The sequence below is a fragment of the Chiloscyllium plagiosum genome, unplaced genomic scaffold (genome assembly GCF_037043375.1).
Source record: "Chiloscyllium plagiosum isolate Xiang-an unplaced genomic scaffold, Cpla_swu_hap1 HiC_scaffold_15, whole genome shotgun sequence".
Classification (NCBI taxonomy): domain Eukaryota; kingdom Metazoa; phylum Chordata; class Chondrichthyes; order Orectolobiformes; family Hemiscylliidae; genus Chiloscyllium; species Chiloscyllium plagiosum.
In genome coordinates this window covers 23,176,070-23,198,235 of record NW_028270153.1, presented here as the reverse complement: position 1 = coordinate 23,198,235, position 22,166 = coordinate 23,176,070, and the positions used below count along the sequence as shown (strand labels likewise).

At 40.3% G+C, this 22,166-nt stretch overlaps 1 long non-coding RNA gene across 2 annotated transcripts in view; it reads right to left on the bottom strand.

Moving 5' to 3' along the window:
• The window catches only part of LOC122560208 (uncharacterized), a 135,803-nt gene that overhangs the window by 3,728 nt on the left and 109,909 nt on the right, over positions 1 to 22,166 (bottom strand). Inside the window, exons 3-5 of one of the 2 annotated variants that reach the window (XR_015759542.1) lie at positions 19,289 to 19,415; positions 5,700 to 5,783; positions 2,458 to 2,533 (exon numbers count right to left, since the gene is read on the bottom strand). This is a non-coding gene — a long non-coding RNA (uncharacterized LOC122560208). The remainder of the gene's footprint in view (positions 1 to 2,457; positions 2,534 to 5,699; positions 5,784 to 19,288; positions 19,416 to 22,166) is intronic. The other variant, XR_015759545.1, reaches the window with a different exon arrangement.

Genomic DNA, 22,166 nt, shown 5'->3' with positions numbered 1-22,166 from the left:
TAATCAACACTAGTCTGGACAATAACAACCACATACCGTGAATGAATTAAAAAATAGACAGAAGCCCAGATCACAGATTGGAGAAAGCTGCACATTGCACTTCATCTCTTACTCTCTTAGTGCTCACTTATTTTGTGCCTACCTTGATGCTCATAACATCTCCACCTTGCCTTATTGCACTTTGCCTTTTCAATCAGAGTTTCCCGTATTCCTAATTCCTCCGCCTCCGCCGTATCTGCTCCCAGGAGGACCAGTTCCACCATAGAACACACCAGATGGCCTCCTTCTTTAGAGACCGCAATTTCCCTTCCCACGTGGTTAAAGATGCCCTCCAAAGCATCTTGTCCACATCCCGCACCTCCGCCCTCAGACCCCACCCCTCCAACCGTAACAAGGACAGAACGCCCCTGGTGCTCACCTTCCACCCTACCAACCTTCGCATAAACCAAATCATCCACTGACATTTCCGCCACCTCCAAACGGACCCCACCACCAGGGATATATTTCCCTCCCCACCCCTTTCCGCCTTCCGCAAAGACCGTTCCCTCCGTAACTACCTGGTCAGGTCCACGCCCCCCCACCACCCACTCTCCCATCCTGGCACTTTCCCCTGCCACCGCAGGAACTGTAAAACCTGTGCCCACACCTCCTCCCTCACCTCTATCCAAGGCCCTAAAGGAGCCTTCCACATCCATCAAAGTTTTACCTGCACATCCACTAATATCATTTATTGTATCCGTTGCTCCCGATGCGGTCTCCTCTACATTGGGGAGACTGGGCGCCTCCTAGCAGAGCGCTTTAGGGAACATCTCCGAGACACCCGCACCAATCAACCAAACCGCCCCGTGGCCCAACATTTCAACTCCCCCTCCCACTCTGCCGAGGACATGGAGGTCCTGGGCCTCTTTCACCGCCGCTCCCTCACCACCAGATGCCTGGAGGAAGAACGCCTCATCTTCCGCCTCGGAACACTTCAACCCCAGGGCATCAATGTGGACTTCAACAGCTTCCTCATTTCCCCTTCCCCCACCTCATCCTAGTTTCAAACTTTCAGCCCGCACTGTCCCCTTGACCTGTCCGGACTTGTCCAACCTGCCTAGCTCCTTTTCCACCTATCCACTCCACCCTCTCCTCCCTGACCTATCACCTTCATCTCCTCCCCCACTCACCTATTGTACTCTATGCTACTTTCTGCCCACCCCCACCCTCCTCTAGCTTATCTCCCCACGCTTCAGGCTCTCTGCCTTTATTCCTGATGAAGGGCTTTTGCCCGAAACGTCGATTTTGCTGCTCATCGGATGCTGCCTGAATTGCTGTGCTCTTCCAGCACCACTGATCCAGAATCTGGTTTCCAGCATCTGCAGTCATTGTTTTTATCTCCACTTTGTGTCTAGCAGACACACAAAGCTAGACAGCTTATTTTGCTTCTCCGCAGTCATCAGTAAAGGAGATGGACCTGTTACTCTATGGTGAGTCGACCTCTCAGCCCAGAGGGAGAACACTTTCTGTCAAGTTTCCACTAAGTCTAGGGCATCCTCTGCTATCAGTTGACGGGCATGGACATAATCCATCAGCAGCTCGATGGCACATTCCTCTGCATGTCAGGAAGTAAGTACTAGTCATTCTTTGGGCTCAGATCAATGGAAGTCAAGAGGGGTTGTCAGAGACCACTCTGTGGCAAGAATGTTAGAGAAGATTATTGTGGAGATTGGAGGCACCTATGCTGGGATGCAGAATTTGTAGGGGGAAAACCCAACAAATGGCAGGGGCATGGTGATGACAGTGCATTGGAGAACATAGGTTACAATAGGAAGCGTGGTCATCAATAGTCACAACCATCGTGGTTTTGGCGGTGCACAGTGTAGCATGATATTTGGCCAAACTAGCTGTAGATGACACTGGGGAAAGAGAAGCTCACTCTTAGGCAGGATTCCAGGATGGGATGAGGCTAAAGCCGAGTAACCCTGGTAGTTTAGTTGTTAAATAACAATACGTTTGTGAATATGGTCTTATCTTTGCAATCAAGTGTCAACCCTGCCATTCTTATGCCTTGAAAAGTGTTTACACATTCAGTGAAGGAAAACTCCTGGCTTGACCAGGGCTTTAAAAATGATGGGTCCAGGAATCTCAGGAGGTCCTGGTAATGGCTTTGGCCTATTTTGAAGAGAAACTTAGGATGATGGTAACATTGACACGTGAAGCACGTTAATGAAGTTAGGTTTGGGAGACCAGTGTGAGAAATGTCACCAGGGCTCATGGAGAGAAAAGCTCCATGAAACTTGTCAAATTTCACACTTCAGCGATTTCTTATAACATTTAGCCCATAATATTTCTGGAGAAGGGAATAATCTTTAGTTGCTGCCATTAATTATTTTAAATAAATGAAAGGTGTGAGCTAGCATACATTAGCCATTTGCATTGACATCCTGTCATTAGGTTTTGATTTACTTCACTTACAATCAACTATCAAAACATTGGCCACCAAGAAACGTGATGTAACTGTGTAACATCTCGATGCCCCCATTCAAGCATCCTGAAAACTATATGTTACGGTATTAGAATAGTATCAATGAACAAATGCTTGAAACATTTATGCAACATTCCTCTGTCTGTTAGGTGGAAAAATTAATACCTAAATTGAAGAATGCAATCAAAATATGTTAAATAACAAAAAAAAAGCAAACACAAAAATACAGTAATACCTACAACTTTCTTTTTGATCTGAACTTCTTTTTATAACTATAGCCTACTTTGTTGCCTGTAATCTCATTCATGTTTCATCACTACTGTCCTCAATGATATGATGAACCATTTATCTTACACATCATTTGATCAACAGCACATACATCTATACATTTGGTAATTGTTGTGGAAGCATTAACAATTTTAAGTATTCCTAAGTGAAATTGGGAAAATGAATACTAGATTTAATTTTATAGTTCTTACATGGCTTAAATCTAATTTTTAAGACCTTCTCCCAATACTAAAATGACTGCAGATAAATGCAGATCAGTCTTCCAAGTTTCTTTAGTAGTTCAATTAGTACATTTATTTTAAGGTTTGGTGAGCAAAATGAGAAAATATTAGTTATGGAGCCATAGAGTCATAGAGATGTACAACAGGGAAGCAGACCCTTCAGACCAACTCATCTATGCCGACCAGATATCCTAACCTAATCCAGTCCATTTGACAGCACTTGGTCCGTATCCCTCTAAACCCTGCCTATTTATATACCCATACAGATGCCTTTTAAATGTTGTAATTGTATTAGCCTCCACCACTTTGGCAGCTCATTCCATACATGCACCACCCTCTGCATGAAAAATCTGCCCCTTTGGTCCTTTATAAATCTTTCCCCTCATCCTAAATCTGTGCCCTCTAGTTTTAGGTTCCCCCACCCTGGGGAAAAGACCTTGCCTAGTTACCCTATCCATGCCCCTCATGATTTTCCAAGCCTTTATATAGTCACCCCTCAGCCTCTGGCGTTCCAGGGAAAATAACCTCACCCTATTCACTCTCTCCCTATAACTCAAACAGTCCAACCCTGGTAAGACCCTTGTAAGTCTTTTCTAACCTTTTCAAGTTTTACAACAACTTTCCTAAAGCAGGGAGACCATTTTTTTTAGATATAATGAAATAGTTAATCAGAAAATAATGCATTTTAACAGATCATACATAGTGAAAGGCAGCTTATTGATCATTTGCATATTGGTGAGTACACAATTGGATTAGCTTCCATATCTCAGACGCATTGCATGTGAATATTTTGTTTCAGTATTGCTTCTTCAAGCTTGACTAGAGAGGTCTCGCTTATCCTACAAACTAATTTTCTTTGAACAGAAAATGTTTTTGGCTTCATTATGAATATTTTCAGTGACAATGAATATTTTAGAGACAGGGGACTATATTACTGTAAATTCTGTGCCTTTTCAGCAGAACAAAATGGAAATTTGAATTTGAACTAAAGTACTGCAGGATTTTGAAATGAAAACAGTCAATGCTGGAAACATCACAAAGCTTCTGTGAAGGAAACAGAAAGTAAATATTTATGGTGTGGTCACAGCAAGAATCCACTCTCTCTGAAATGATAAGCATCACTGATTAATCTTTGCTGATTTCATTTGCAGGTTCAGTCTTTGTGAATGGCTATGATCACATCAATGCACTGAGATCAGTCTAATGGAATGAAACATAAAGCAGTCATTCATTACAATGACTACAGTGTATACCCACCCTCAATCAGTTAAATGCAGTTTAAATGTTAAACCTAGGAAATATAATGGAATTGTTAAGAGGACCTCTCCATGATTTCTTTGCTCTTTAGTGAAGCTAGAGCTAGAACTCATTTTTACCTGCGATGGTTTGCACAAATTACCATCTTTTATAATTTATTTCCATATACCTGGAAACACAAGGAGAACAAAATGAATATTTGATAAAAGTGTTGGTGTCCGATTTCATGGGACTCTTCCAGTTGTTAACCTGTGGGCACAGTGGCCCAGTGGTTAGCACTGTTGCCTCACAGCATCAGGGACCTGGGTTCAATTCCAGCCTTGGGTGACTCTCTGTGTGGAGCATGCACGTTCTTCCTGTGTCTGTGCGTGTTTCCTTCAGTTTCCTCCCATAATTCAAATATGTTCAGTTTAGATGAATTGGCCATGTGAAATTTCCCATAGTGTTCAGTGATGTGTAGGTTAAGTGCATTAGTCAGGGGAGAATATAGAGTAGTAGGGTAAGGCAATGGGTCTGGGTAGGTTACTCTTTGGATGGTCAGTGTAGATTTGTTTGGTCAAATGGCCTGGTTCCACATTGTAGAGATTCTATGACAATTCCAGCCAGGATTATAGATCAGTATCAATGGGCTGAATAGACCATTCAATTCTTATGTTACACATTGAGAAATGAACAGAGGAATAAAATAAGTAGATCGGACAATGTTAACAGTGGCAATTCCAACTGACAAGCTTGAATGAGTACTCTTCAGAGGATGAAAACACAGTTTTCCAATTCTCTGTCCAAAATGCAATTTACAACTGGGTTAAGCATTCACAGGTGAATCTTGTGATAAGTTATACTAATTGGAATTGTCAAATTTAGGCAAGGAAAAGGACATAAGGATAAACACAGTATACTGACCCAAGGAGAAACAGCTGCATGAACGGGGAAAAGTTGAGTACTAATAAAGATTTAACAATTTTATCAGGAGATTTTATAATTTGCATTACTACACAGTGCTTCAAAATGACTACTAAAAGAAATGTGCATCATCCTAATTTATCATTTATTTTTATTATGAATATATTATATAATTTTATTAGGTAAAAAGCAAGGCTTTACAAGAAGTTATTAGGCATTGAAAGATGGCTGGTATATATTGGACTGACAATATACAGTGTACTGAGTAATGAAAATACAAAGAATTGGACAAAATTACATGGTTGGATTCAGATTATGTGCTTAAGTGTTTCCTTGATGAGAACATGAAACTAATTTAAGATGTTAAAGTATACTTTAACCAGAAATGTGTGTGGATGTGAGTCAGTGCAATAGTAGTCAAAATGAACATTATTCAATGTTTCTTTACTTGTATAATGTCCAGCTTCATTCAGTACATTAATTGGCATGATTGGAGGAAGTATCAAAAATAACTTTCTTCGCAACTAGGAAAAAGACATAACTATGAACAACAGATTATTTACCCAATGGTGTAGTGGCAGTGCCTCTGTTTTGGTAGCCCCAACAACATCAGGGTAATGTTCTGTGGTAGAAGGATTCAAATCACACTGTGGCAAAAAGCACAAGTTGAATTCAATAAAAAAATCTGGAATAAAAAACTCGTTTACGGGTAACCAAAGTTGATTGACATTTAAAACTGTTTGGTTTATTCATGCTGTTCTGAGAAAGAAGTAACCTCCTTACCTAGTCTTGCCTAATGTGACTCCACAACAATGTAACTGACTTTTAAATACCTCTAGGGCAATTAGAGACAGTCAATAAATGCTCACAATGCCAACATGCCAGGAACAAATAATTAAAAATCAGTAAGTCACTCAATTAGTGTAGTGTCTTTCTCTACCTCTGAGTGTTTTACAGCTGATGAAATATGTAAAATTTACAGCTGATGAAATATGTAAAATAAACAGTTATTTCAATTAGTTGAATAAAACCAGGTAGCAAAAAGCAATTAAGTCCCATCCGATGTTCAAGAGCTGAGATTGCTCCCAGTAAACTATTGGGTGTAATTCAGTAGAGTCATAGGGACGCCATGTGGCCTCAGCTTTTAGGATCTTTTTTATTCATTTGTAGGACATGGCCATCAGTGGCTGGCCTTGAGATGGTGGTGGTGAGCTATATTATTCAATCACTAAAGTCCTCAATGCTGTTTGAGAGGGAATTCTAGGAGTTTGACCCAGCGACACTGAAGGAACAGTGATTTGTTTCCAAGTTATGCTGGTGAGTGACTTGCAGGAGAACTTGCAGGTAGTGGTGTTCCCATGTATCTGCAGTTTTTGTCCTTCCTGATGGAAGTGGTTGTGGGTGCTGTCTTTGCAGTTTGGGATCTTTGGTGAATTTCTGCCATGCATCTTATAGATACTGCAGTTGCTACTGGGCGTTGGTGGTGGAGGGAATGGATGTTTGTGGATTTGGTGCCACCACTTAAGTGGGCTACTTTGTCCTGGATGCTGTCAAGCTTCTTGAATGTTGTTGGGGCTGCACTCATCCAGGCAAGTGGGGAATATTCCATCACACTCCTGACTTGTGTCTTGTAGTTGGTGGATAGGCTTTTGGGGAGTCAGGAGGTGAGTTACTTTATGCAGTATTCCTAGCCTTTGATCTGCTCTTGTAGCCATTTTGTTTCTGTCACAAATCCAGTTTTCTAGTCAATGATAGCCCCAAGGATAATGGCAGATTTAGTGATGGTAACATCATTGAATGTCAAGGTGCTTAGATTGTATCTTCTTGGAGATGGTCAAGATTTTAAGGAAAGAAAGTCTTGATCAAGAGATCAATTTAAAATGTTTGAAGAAAATTTGTGAATGAAGAGACGTGTTAGCATGTCAAATGATTCTCCATTGGGAGTAGTTAAAGTTGAGTCCATTATATTCTTTAGGAGAAAGTTTATTGGTGGAGTAAACTGCAAGCCTATTTGGATGGGATGATGTAGTATAAGGGTTTAAGTCGGACTGCATGGTATCTTAATGAGGCAAAGTATAAATTGTCATAGAAAACAGTGCAATATCACATGGCCTTCCTCTGTCTTGTGGCAAGAAGGAGCCAGAGCATGATGTTTCTTAAAATAAGTTAATTTTTCCCTTACCTCAAGAGACAGTAAATATTCCTTCACCGCACCAGGAGACAAAGAATACCATAGATTACAGCACCAAATAGCTGGCAAACACCAGGTGCATCAAATGGCTTTCTTCTTTGCTATAAGCTACAATGGTCAGATTTAGTTCAAACAATTAAGCACCAATTTTATATAAAATAATGCAATAAGCAATACTGCAGAATATAGATGTGAATTTGTACTAAGATAATGTGATGATGTATAGACACTGCAGTATTTGCATTTCTAAGTTAGCAGAAAAGATAGGTAATTGGAGTTGAACATGTTTCATAAGATTATGGTGAGATTGAGAGAATCCTGGGTTGGCATAAGAAGGGTGGCAGAATGGATTAAAAAAACAATATGACTTGAAGCTTCAGAGTTAACTCATAGTGTAAATGCTTGTCCATACAACTCTTGTATTATTTCGCATCAGATTGATTTATGGAAAACAAACTATAGCATTTAAAATGCAATAAAACTCATTAATGGGGTTCTGCTCTATTGTGAAGTAAACAACCAATTATCGTCAAATCTATTAACACAAATTCATCACAAACAATCTGTAAATATGAAAATAAAATTCCTCTACAAAGCCTCAATACAAATGAAATTGAATTATTATCAATCAAATAATCACAAAGGCCAAAATGATATAGCCAATCAATGGGAATTCTTAATAACAAAGTTCAAATTGATTACAAATTGGCATAACACCAGATCATAGATTATGTTATGAACAGCAAGCAAATAAGGTATTAGAAAAGCTACTGTTTTGGAAGAGTTTATCTTTGAATTTTGTTGTTTCCACAAAGCAAAAAGAAATAGATAAGAACTTGAATGTTGTACAGCATAGAGTAGCATAGCTTTTATTAGTTAGGGACCAAGTATTTCCCACTTGTAATGCTCTATCCATAAATCACATCTACCAATCGACTGGCTGAAATCCCAATCCTGTACTCTAACCACCAATATAGCATTCGTACATGCAATCCACCAGTCACTGGGGTAAATGTGCATTAAACTTAAGCATCAATAGCAATGTTTTGACTGTAAGTAAGAAATTCTTGTTCACAAGAAACAGTGATTTGAATTGTCTTCATAAAAATAATGATTCTGGAGTATGAACTACTCAAAATTAACTGTGGATTGCGATGGTTATTCTGTGCCACCTTGACATTCTTTCAGACTATTACCGGGTGAATAATAGAACTACATTGGCCAGTAATTAGTTGTACTGGAAAGATAGGAAATTAGTAAAACCCTACCAACAGTCAGATTTGTTATTATTTCTTAGAGGCTAAAGCAAACATGCTGATATAAGTTCCATTTCACCAAAAATTTTTTATGAGTTAGGTGACTAATTGTTTTCTAAAATTATTATGCTTAAAGATTCACTTGTTGCCGTAAAAGTAAAAATATTATTGTTCATTACCTCAGATCAATTCTAAAGAATAGATAACTGGGGAATGTCTCAGACAGCTGTCAATATTGCTGCAATGAAGTTCTCACATTAGATTCCACTTTCAGGAGAGACAGAGGGTCAAAATGGGATTCACAAAGAAATTTTAAAAATGGGCAGGATAATGACAGATTAAACTTTCAGAATGATGTTATGCAAAACATGTCTTCTTTCTATAACTTATGGATGAATACATCATGCTTGCTAATAAAAACTGTAACTTTTTGCATGGACTATTCACTTATGATAGAATAAGGATGATTCAACAATGGATTTACAGTTTAGATACATAACAATGCTATCTAAATCGATTTGTATATAGGTTATGAAACCCCCATGTTAATAAAGTAAATTGTTTTGTGCTAGATCACATAAGTCAAGAGTGATTGAATAATTTAGCTTTAGACGTGGAGAAAAGGAATGGCAAGCAAGTGGAAAGTTAAAAATCTCAATTATAGCTATTATTGAGTCAAACACATAGAGTCTAGGGTGTGTTGCACTCGTGTTGGGCATTATTAATACATATTTATGTTAATACACATTTTTCTAATATTTCTCACTTTATGCACTTGAAATTGACATTAAACACATCATAAAAATATTGAACTCTATAAAAACATGAATAATGGACATGAAGCAGTTTATCATACATCATAAGCCAAAAGCACCGCAGGAGTGGTTTGAAATTTAAAGAAACCAGTGACTCTAGAATTGACAAAGTACATAAAACAAAGATAAAAAGATATTTAAGAAAGACAAGTTACGGTAAGTATTAGGGACAAGGAGGTCATATCACAAGGAGAAGATTAGATGTTAAGTTTACATGAGGACATTCAATTTAAACAGTCTATAACCTCAACGGTATCAAAGAGCCTCAAAGTAAGGGAGCAGGGATCTGTAAGAGTTCAGTAGTAGAATCACAGAATCCCTACAGTATGGAAGCAGGCCATTCAACCCATCATAGTCCATTTCTAAGGATGCAGACATGACTCCAGGATGCTATGTAACCTCTGTTGCCTGGGTGAAGGATTTCATGGAGAAGTTGCTGAGTATCCTGAGGGCAGACAGTGAACAACCAGAGGTCATGGTTCATATTATCCTGACATACCCCCTATACTTTCCACCCTTCACCTTAAATTTATGTCCCCTTGTAACACTCTGTTGTACCTGGGGAAAAAGTCTCTGACTGTCTACTCTATCTATTCCCCTGATCATCTTATAAACCTCTATCAAGTCACCCCTCATCCTTCGCCGTTCCAATGAGAAAAGGCCTAGCACTCTCAACCTATCCTCGTACGACCTATTCTCCATTCCAGGCAACATCCTGGTAAATCACCTCTGTACCCTCTCCAAAGCTTCCACATCTTTCCTAAAATGAGGTGACCAGAACTGCACACAGTACTCCAAATGTGGCCTTACCAAGGTCCTATACAGCTGCAACATCACCTCACGACTCTTGAATTCAATCCCTCTGCTAATGCACGCTAATACACCATAGGCCTTCTTACAAGCTCTGTCCACCTGAGTGGCAACTTTCAAAGATGATGCAGGAGGTTAGTTACTGCTGATGCAGGGAATTGAAATGAGCTTGACAGGATTGGGGGCGCATCAAAAATGGCAGACAGAACAGCAAACATGTAAAGATACTTCTGAGAAACTGCTCAAGCAATAAATACAAACATGGAACCAAAAACTCAAACCATACTATTTCCAAAACCTTCATGTTCTTCCTAAAATGTGGTGCTGGGAATTGGATGCAATATTCTAATTGAGGAAGAGCCAGAATTCAATAACTATTCAGGATAACTTAGTTGCTTTTGCTCAACACACCGCTATTTATAAAATTCAGAATCCCTTTTAAAATACTTTCACATTGTTCATGCCATCTTCAACAATTGTTGTACACATGCACTCAATCTCGTTTCCCCCTTTAACTCCCATTACACATGTACCATTTACCTTATTACGTGTATTGCTTTTCTTTGTGTTAAGTTTCAGCTGGTATGTCTGCTCATTCTACTGGCTTTGTGTCTTATTTATTGCCATGATTGACCTCCTCACCCCCATTACACTTCCACGTATCTCCAAACTTTGAAACTGTTTCCTACACGTGCATGATATATATATGGGGAGCCATGATGGTACAGTGGTTAGCACTGTTGCCGCACAGGACCAGGGACCAAGATTCAATTGCAGCCTGGGCTGATTGTGTGAAATCTGAATGTTTTCCCTGTGTCTGCATGGATTTCCTACAAGTGCTCCATTTCCTCTCAAAGTCCAAAGATGTGCAGGTTATGCAAATTGGCCATGCTAAGAATTGTTCTGTAGTATTCAAGGATGTGTAGGTTAGGTGGATTAGAGAGATGGAGTTACAAAGATGGTAATGGTCTGGGTAAGATCCTCTTTGGAGAGTCAGTGCAGACTTGATGGGCTGAATGGTCTCTTTCGATACTTTAGGGATTCTATGATTTGCTGATTCTAAAACCAGTGGTCATATACTGACCTTTAGGCACACAAGCATCTTTTACTCTCTTTTTCATTCAAGAAACAATTATTTATCAATGCTGTCTACCATCGACCAATTTGTCATCATCTATGCCTCTACTGAACAGTTTATTTTCCATGTGTCTCAACGTTGCTGACAAGGTTATTATGTGAGGTAAAGTCAGCATAGTCCCAGAACATGGGCGGCACGGTGGCACAGTGGTTAGCACTGCTGCCTCACAGCGCCAGAGACCTGGGTTCCATTCCTGCCTCAGCGACTGACTGTGTGGAGTTTGCACATTCTTCCCGTGTCTGCGTGTGTTTCCTCCAGGTGCTCCAGTTTCCTCCCACAGTCCAAAGATGTGCTAAATTGCCCGTAGTGCTAGATAAGGGGTAAATGTATGGGTGGGTTGCGCTTCGGCGGGACGGTGTGGACTTGTTGGGCCGAAGGGCCTGTTTTCACACTGTAAGTAATCTAATCTAAACAGCATATGCCTGTTTTCTCATTAGAGAGAACAAAAGACAACTGATGGTGGTAAGTTTAACCTGAGGGTTAACACATTTCAGGTGAGGGACAAGATTGAGAAGATGTACCCTTTACATTAACCTCCACTGGCACTTGAATTCAATCAAATTAGGTAATATACCTTTCCTTTGGTAAGTCTAAGCTGTTTTTCACAAATTAATTTACCCTTGTCCAAGTTATGCTAGAATTACATAAAAACATATACAAAAGATAGATCGTGGTGTACAATTCTGGCCACCTGATTCAAGGAAGAAAGTGATCACATAGGAAAATACACAGAAGGAATTGATGAAAATGTTTCCAGAATTGGTGAATTTTAGATATTAGGAAAGGTTGGATAAGCTGGTGTTCTTTTCATTGGAACAGGGGAAGCTAAGTGAAATCTTAACTGAGATCTATAATGTTATGAAGGACCTATACGTAGTCGCTCAGGAGAACTTACTTCCATTAGCAGAGAGATCGATAACCTGGAGGCATCAATCTATTGTCGTTGGGAGAAGGAGGTGAGGAGTTTGTTTTCACCCCGAGGGTGACAAAATTCTGGGAATCACTGCCTTAACGGATTTAAGATTTAAGATTAAAATTTGCAACCCATTTCACATTTAAAGGAAGTATTTGGCCACTTGAAATGTGGTAACCCATGAGGTTAGGAATCTGAAACTGGAAAGTGGATGAAGCTGCTACATGGTTTATTCTCAACCAGCATGGATCCACTGGGCAAGTTGTGTGTGCTGTCCTAAAACAAATCATTATTCTCTAATAATACATTGCAGAGTTCTGAATATTCTATTAGTCTTATAAAGTGTAAAGTCTTGAAACACCTTGGAATGCAGGACCACTTTATGTTTAGGGCACATGCAAACATAAAGCTGTACAGCACAGAAATAGATCCTTCAGTCCAACTCATCCATACTGACCAGATATCCTAAACTAATGTAGTTCCATTTGCCAACATTTGACCCATATCCCTCTAAACCCTTCCTCTTCATATACAGATGTCTTTTGAATGTTGGAAATGTACCAGCCTCCACCACTTCCTCTGGCAGCTCATTACATATGCACACCACCCTCTCCATGAAAATGTTGCCCCTTAGGTCCCTTTTAAAACTTTCCACTCTCACCTTAAACCTGTGCTCTGTGGTTTTAGACTCCCTAACCCTGCGGAAAAGTCTTTGTCTGTTTGCCCTATCCATGCCCCTCATGATATTATAAACTTCCAAAAGGTTACCTCTCAGCCTCCAGTGCTCAAGGAAAAATAGCCCTAGCCTCTTCAGACTCTCCCTGTAGCTCAACCCTTCCAACCTTGGATTTCTGAGCCCTTTCAAGTTTCACAACATCCTTCCGAGAGCAGGGAGACACAAATTGAATGCAGTATTCCAATAGTGACTGAACCAATGTTCTGTATAGCCACAACATGACCTCCCAACTTTTATATTCAATGCACTGACCAGCAAAGGCAAGCATACAAAACACCTTCTTCACTACCCTGTCTACCTGCAGCTCTACTTTCAAGGAAAGATGAGTCTGAACTCCAAGGTCTCTTTGTTCAGCAACACCCCACAGGACCTTCCCATTAAGTTTATAAGTCCTGTTTCATCTATCTCCAATGACCACTGATTTACAGTTCCCACCAGCAAAAGTGCAAGGACTCCTCTGAATCACATAATTTAAATGTACTTGAATACAGGAACATTTAAATTATTTGCATATCTAGTAATGACGTATAGACACCTACTATTAGGTTTGTACATAGGAGTAAGTCAGTAATTAATAAAAATATGCTCTTGGGATCATGGATAACATTGGGAAAGAATGCAAGATCATGTATGAAGATATTAGAAAATACAGAGATTGTACAGATGGAAAGGGATTTTAACACAAATAAATGTAAGGTGATGCACTTTGGTAGTGTTATGATGCCAACTGGTGTTATTAGAAAAAAAATCACAGCCCAGACTGAAATCTGACTTGATAGATTTTTTAAAAATTTAATGTGCTGGTCATGCACTGAATTTATTATGCAACAGAAAAGAAGATAAAATAAAATAAGTCAAGCTATTTGCATATAACATAATTTGAAAAATTCTGAAATAAACATTAAAAATGCAATCCTAGCTATCCCAATACTATTTCTTTACAATACTCAAACACCAGAGAGAATCCTTTCTCTCTCACATCAACAGGTTTAAATTAATAAATTGCCTTCTTCAATTCCTGGTTTTAAGAGTTTGACATCATTTTGTGCTTGGTCACATATCTGAGTATATACTTTCTCAGTTTCAAATAATCCCATCAGGGTTCTAAGCAAATAGCTTTCATCTGAAACTTTCAAACAAGCATCCTTGCATGGTTCTAACCTCTTGTAGCATTTCCAAACATTCCTTTCTCTGTGCAAAACTATTCATATGTTTAACTTCAAACTAATCTCTGCGAACTGAAACCACAAGCTTCCCAAGCAACGGGTTATTCTCCTAAGCTAAAAGAAACCTAATCTTTCTAACTAAAAGGAAGCTAAGGTTCTTCACTGTTTACTCTGTTAGTTCATAAAACTCTCACAACCCTAACATATCCCCATTACCACTCCAGGAACTCACTCTCTCTCATACTAATTTTAACAAACTTAATGGTTTAGGAAATCCTGACAAATTGAACATTAAACCTCTCATACACATAGACCAAAACCCATTTGCCACTGGTTCAAAGTCCAATCTCTAAACTAAATGATATTAAAACACATATAAGTCACAGAACTTACAACGTAGTAAGAAAATCAGAAACATTATCTATGTATTACAAAATAAGAAAACAAATTGGAAGATTTAAAATACTGATGGAAAAGGATAGACCAGATCTAAAAGTTGAAGTTCTAAATTGGAGAAAGGCCAATTTTGATGGTATTAGGCAAGAACTTTCGAAAGCTGATTGGGGGCAGATGTTTGCAGGTAAAGGGACAGCTGGAAAATAGGAAGCCTTCAGAAACAAGATAACGAGAATGCAGAGAAAGTATATTCCTGTTAGGGTGAAAGGAAAGGCTGGTAGGTGTAGGGAATGCTGGATGACTAAAGAAATTGAGGGTTTGGTTAAGAAAAAGAAGGAAGCATATGTAAGGTATAGACAGGATAGATTGAGTGAATCTTTAGGCATAAAGGCAGTAGGAGTAAAATTAAGAGGGAAATCAGGAGGGAAAAAAGGGGACATGAGATAGCTTTGGCAAATAGAATTAAGGAGAATCCAAAGGGTTTTACAAGTACATGAAGGACAAAAGGGTAACTAGGGAGAGAATAGGGCCTCTCAAAGATCAACAAGGCGGCCTTTGTGTGGAGCTGCAGAAAATGGGGAGATACTAAACCAGTATTTTGCATCAGTATTTACTGTGGAAAAGGATATGGAAGATATAGAATGGAGGGAAATAGATGGTGACATCTTGCAAAATGTCCAGATTACAGAGGAGGAAGTGCTGGTTGTTTTGAAACGTATAAAGGTGGATAAATCCCCAGGACCTGATCAGGTGTCCCGAGAACTCTGTGGGAAGCTAGAGAAGTAATTGCTGGGCCTCTTGCTGAGATATTTGTATCATTGATAGTCACAGGTGAGGTGCTGGAAGACTGGAGTTTGGCTAATGTGGTGCCACCATTTAAGAAAGGTGGTAAGAATAAGCCAGGGAACTACAGACCAGTGAGCCTGACGTCAGTGGTGGGCAAGTTGTTGGAGGGAATCCTGAGGGACAGGATGTACATGTATTTGAAAAAGCACGGACTGATTAGGGATAGTCAACATGGCTTTGTGCATGGGAAATCATGTCTCACAAACTTGATTGAGTTTTTTGAAGAAGTAACAAGAGGATTGATGAGGGCAGAGTGGTAGATGTGATCTATATGGACTTCAGTAAGGCATTTGACAAGGTTCCCCATGGGAGACTGATTAGCTAGGTTAGATCTCATGGAATACAAGGAGAACTAGCAATTTGGATACAGAACTGGCTCAAAGGTGGAAGACAGAGGGTGGTGGTGGAGGGTTGTTTTTCAGACTGGAGGGCTAAGATCAGTGGAGTGCCACAAGGATCTGTGCTGGGTCCTCGACTTTTTGCCATTTACATAAATGATTTGGATGCGAGCATAAGAGATACAGTTAGTAAGTCTGCAGATGACACCAAAATTGGAGGTGTAGTGGACAGCAAAGAAGGTTACCTCAGATTACAACAGGATCTTGACCAAATGGGCCAATGGGCTGAGAAGTGGCAGATGGAGTTTAATTCAGATAAATGCGAAGTGCTGCATTTTGGGAAAGCAAATCTTGGCAGGACTTATACACTTAATGGTAAGGTCCTAGGGAGTGTTGCTGAACAAAGATACTTTGGGTGCAGGTTCATAGCTCCTTGAAAGTGGAGTCGCAGGTAGATAGGATAGTGAAGGAGGTTTTTGGTATGCTTTCTTTTAATGGTCAGAGTATTGAGTACAGGAGTTGGGACTTCATGTTGCGGCTGTACAGGACATTGGTTAGGCCACTGTTGGAATATTGCATGTAATTCTAGTCTCCTTCCTATTGGAAAGATGTTGTGAAACCTGAAAGGGTTCAGAAAAAGATTTACAAGGATGTTGCCCGGGTTGGAGGATTTCAGCTATAGAGAGAGGCTAAACAGGCTGGGGCTGTTTTCCCTGGAGCATTGGAGGCTGAAGGGTGACCTTATAGAGGTTTACAAAATTATGAGGGCATAGATAGGGTAAATTGACAAAGTCTTTTCCCTGGGGTTGGGGGAGTCCAGAACTAGAGGGCATTGGTTTAGGGTGAGGGGGGAAAGATATAAAAGAGACTTAAGGGGAACCTTTTCACACAGCGGGTAGTACGTGTATGGAATGAGCTGCCAGAGGAAGTGGTGAAGGCTGGTACAATTGCAACATTTAAGAGGCATTTGGATGGGTATATGAATAGGAAGGGTTTGGAGGGATATGGGCCGGGTACTGGCAGGTGGGGTTAGATTGGATTGGGATATCTGGTTGGCATGGACGAGTTGGACCGAAGAGTCTGTTTCAGTGCTGTACATCTCTATGACTCTATGACTCTAAGAGCAAAGGAGTCTAGGCACACAGGTCAACAAACTATGATAGAGGAATTTCTGGTTGGAAAAGCATTTAAAGATGATAACTAAAAAGGTTCTGGATGTTACTTTTAGAGTTCAGAATCCAAAAGTTGTAAAGTTATGTTAAACATCTCTAGTCCTCTGTTCATATTCTAATAAGAGTACAGTTCACAGTTTTGATCTCCATTGAGCAAAAAAGTGACGCAGAAGTGTTTGAAAATGTATTAAGAGATTTATGAGGGTTTTACCAGAACTGAGAGATTACAGCTGTGGGGACAATTTATACTGCTTGAAGCTTTTTTTTTCTGATAAAACACTTGAAATCACTTGAGAGAATTCGTTCAAAATATGAATAGTGGGGATACTATTTCAAATATGGGAAACATACAAAACTAAGGGCTATCAATACAAGTTAGTTACTATTAAATCCAGTAGGGGAAAAAAGGGAAGTTGCTTTACTCAAAGAGTGATTAAAGTGTGGGATTTGCTACCATTGGAAAGAGTTGAAACAAATTGCTTTGATATTTTCAAAAAGAAACTAGATAATAACATGATAGGGAAAAGAACATGGGACAGATATGCTGAAAGGTCAAAGAAGGTAGGTGGAATACAAGAAGACTGGCATGGAATACAAAATCCAGCATAGGCTTGTTGGGCTAAACAGTCTGCTTAGTGCTGTATGTAATTCTGTGTAAAATCTGTAGTTTTAAATATTTCTTCAGGCAGGATGTATCTCCGCACACTCTATGGAGACTGAAAAAGCCAAATTTGGCTTTTCTAGTCTTTTTAATCCATCTGTAAAATCAAGTTGCTATGGTTACTAAAACCAGAAACTAACTGTTAAACTAGAAGAGATTTTCAGTATCACAAGATACAATACCACGATTCTTTACATTCAAGGACATTTAATTTCACTTATCATTGTTCAAATGCACAATCTATTATTTTCAAGCAAATAAACTAGTTTGAGTTTAAGTTAGTTTTATTTTAAAATTATCACTGACATTCTACAAAATTGTATCAGGACATGTTTTTGTAGAAAATTTAAATATTGAGCATCATTAATGTAAGAATAGATACAGGAATTGATATCTAACTTAAGCAATTACTTTTCCAATTGTATGGTTGTATAAATTTGCATGTTATTTTAAAAAGCGCAGACTTCTCTTTGTGTACACATTCATCCCCTGGCTTGTAATCTAAGAGAAAAAGTGACACATCCAAAGTGTGAACTCACAATTTTATCCAATGAATTTCACTGGAGTGAAAATCAGGCAGAGTCTACAATGGGTGGGTAACATGCTACAACAGATTAACCTCCAGATGGCATTTCTTTACTGTTGTACCAATGTATTCTTTAGTACTCATCATGTTACTTTTCCACGCTTTCGCCCCCTCTCTCTCTCGCCCCCTCTCTCTCTCGCCCCCTCTCTCTCTCGCCCTCTCTCTCTCTCTCACACATTTCATCAAGAATACTGATGAAAAGTTTGCTGTCTGCAAACAATTTCTATGCCTTGTATTTCCTTCTTTGATCACATTAACTTCTTTATGTTCTGACTTAATATTTCAAAGTCTAACATGAGTTTATCATGGAAAGGATTATTTTCCACCTTCAACAAACTTCTGAAATTTCTGCACTCGCAATTGTGTATAAATTAATGCTAATTTTATCCTTCCTTCTTTAATGATAATATTGCTTTTTGAATTTTCACATTTTTTGCAAGAACTTGTACAAATATTTTCCCTGGGGTATCCTACACGGTTCAGTTCTCAGAATATATTTTTGAGTCTCTTTTCATTCAATTCCTTCCACTGAAATCTGGGATGAATTTTACTGAACAGGGTTGGGGGATGCTGATGATGATGATGATGATAAACAAGGCTGTCCCATGGTGAAAACATGCTCTGAGGGTTTGGACTTCTGTCCCGCAGTCAGAGGACATCTCAGTCTCAAGAGATGTCAGACAATCTGAGGGTCCAGCAGCATTAGAATTCAAAAGTGGTTGGTCATAGGACCAATTGAGGATTGGCATGAAAAGCTAATGGGGACAGCTAATTAGTAAAATAAAATAGATATTAAAGGCTGAAAAGGTGACAGCAGCATGGGAGTTGTGAAAATGTCACTTTCCAAATAGTCATCCAACAATTTCCCTGATTTCAGAACTGAAGTTACAACTACAACCAAATATAAAGTGCCACAACCAAAATGAAAGGCTGTAAAACCATATCGATAAATAATAAGCACTGTCTACTTCTAAAACAAGGCACAGCATATAACCGACTTAGGACAGCTCCAACTTAAAAAAAGCATCTAGTTTAAAAGGTCTTGAAAGCAGAGGTCAAAATTCAGCAAACAGTCTCGCACAAAATGGAAATAGGTACATTTTTAAAAAGTTCTCGATAAGTCCTTACCTGTCTCTAGAAATCAGTTGATTCTACAATTTTCATTTTGTGAAACTGTATAAAAATTTGGAAGTTGACTGTGTGAAATCATCACTGCTTTTGGCACAAATAACGTCCACAGGTACACGTGAGAAACCTTTAAAGGAACAGAAGCTTTTAAAGGAACAGCAGCAGATCATTAAGAGAAAAGAGAGAAAATAAAACAACAAAATACAAAAGAAATTACACAACCAATGAAGATTCTTATACTGATACAAATGAATTAGGAGCAGAAACAAATCTCTCAGCTCCTTGAGCCTCGTTCATAATTTAGTAAGATCATGGCTAATTTGCATGCTCCACATTTCTGCCAATCCAAACAACATTTCACCCCTTGCTTCTACTGCTTTTTGAGGGAGAAATCCTCATCTAAACGCATTATTCACATTCGATATGGGCTGAAATTGGAATTGGGTTCCATGGTACATCATTTTCAAAATAAAACATCACAGTGATTGGTGTAGGTGCATTACTTTCATTTAGAAGAAAGACAGTGTGTTAAAATCAAAGGTGATTGAACAATGCTGGAAAAAAATGTTCACACTAGATTTCTACCCTGGAAGAGCTTAATCCCAATTTCTCAGCTCCCAAGTACTTTCTCAAGTTCAATCCTAAGAACAGATACTGGTCCATACATGTTCCCCTGGAGTCATAGGGACTCACAACTTCTTAAACACTTGTCATTCGATATAATTTTTACATTTTTCAATTGCATTGCAGATGTGCTGGGACATATTTCAGCATATGTGTGTCATCCTTGTAAATCTGTAAGGTTTGTATTGCAGATGACAATGCTCAGAGCTTGACATAAACCTCCATCAGCACATGACAGCAACAAGGATGCCTGGTTGTCTTTTCAACAGGAACAAATGTCAAATCAATATGAGCCAAATCAATTTCTTTCATTCAAGGTAAACCTCAACTGGTATTAGACATCATCCTTCCAAAATAGAAGATGCACAGAAGATGCAAACACTATAAGATGAAGGTAACTTCTCAAAGTTATTCCAATTCTTTAACTTTTCATCAGACTTGCCCCCACAGCCACTTCTCCTTTCTCAGCATCCCTGCCTACGGAACCGACTGACCCTGCACGGACTCCGGACTACGTTCAGACCAACAAAATTTGGACCCAACCAGGAAAACTGAACTGATCCTCACACTGAGCAACTTCTCTTTCCAATCCTCCCACCTCCTCCAAACCAAAGGAGTAGCCATGGGCACCTGCATGGGCCCTAGCTATGCCTGCCTCTTTGTAGGATATGTGGAACAGTCCATCTTCCGCAGCTACACTGGCACACCCCCCACCTTTTCCTCCGCTACATCGATGACTGTATCGGCTCTGCCTCGTGCTCCCACGAGGAGGTTGAACAGTTCATCCACTTTACCAACACTTTCCACCCCAACCTCAAATTTATCAGGACCATCTCAGACTGCTCCCTCCCCTTCCTAGACCTCTCCATTTCTATCTCGGGCGACCGAATCAACACGGACATTTACTATAAACCGACCGACTCCCACAGCTACCTAGACTACACCTCCTCCTACCCTGCCCCCTGTAAAAACGCCATCTCATTCTCCCAATTCCTTCGTCTCCGTCGCATCTGCTCCCAGGAGGACCAGTTCCAATACCGAACAACCCTATTGGCCTCCTTCTTCAAAGACCGCAATTCCCCCCCAGACGTGATCGACGATGCTCTCCACCGCATCTCCTCCACTTATCGCTCCTCCGCCCTTGAGCCCCGCCCCTCCAATCCCACCAGGACAGAACCCCACTGGTCCTCACCTACCACCCCACCAACCTCCATATACATCGTATCATCCGTCGTCATTTCCGCCACCTCCAAACAGACCCCACCACCAAGGATATATTTCTCTCCCCTCCCCTATCAGCATTCCGAAAAGACCACTCCCTCCATGACTCCCTTGTCAGGTCCACACCCCCCACCAACCCAACCTCCACTCCCGGCACCTTCCCCTGCAACCGCAAGAAATGCAAAACTTGTGCCCACACCTCCCCCCTTACTTCCCTCCAAGGCCCCAAGGGATCCTTCCATATCTGCCACAAATTCACCTGCACCTCCACACACATCATTTACTGCTTCCGCTGCACCCGATGTGGCCTCCTCTATATTGGGGAGACAGGCTGCCTACTTGCGGAACGTTTCAGAGAACACCTCTGGGACACCCGGACCAACCAACCCAACCACCCCGTGGCTCAACACTTCAACTCCCCCTCCCACTCCACCAAGGACATGCAGGTCCTTGGACTCCTTCATCGCCAGACCATAGCAACACGACGGCTGGAGGAAGAGCGCCTCATCTTCCGCCTAGGAACCCTCCAACCACAAAGGATGAACTCAGATTTCTCCACTTTCCTCATTTCCCCTCCCCCCACCTTGTTTCAGTCCCAACCCTCGAACTCAGCACCACCTTCCTAACCTGCAATCTTCTTCCTGACCTCTCCGCCCCCACCCCACTCCGGCCTATCACACTCACCTTAACCTCCTTCCACCTATCGCATTCCCAACGCCCCTCCCCCAATTCCCTCCTCCCTACCTTTTATCTTAGCCTGCTTGGCACACTTTCCTCATTCCTGAAGAAGGGCTCATGCCCGAATTGTCGATTCTCCTGCTCCTTGGATGCTGCCTGACCTGCTGCGCTTTTCCAGCAACACATTTTCATCCCTTTATGTTTCACATTTTATGGTCAAGGTCTCTCCTATTCAAGACCTTCTCTTTAAAAGCATACCGTACATGTGGCAGGAGATTACCGTATATTTTTCAATCTCTCAAATTTATCATCCAGACAGGGTGTGCTTCAATATTATGATCCTTCCAAGCTAGTT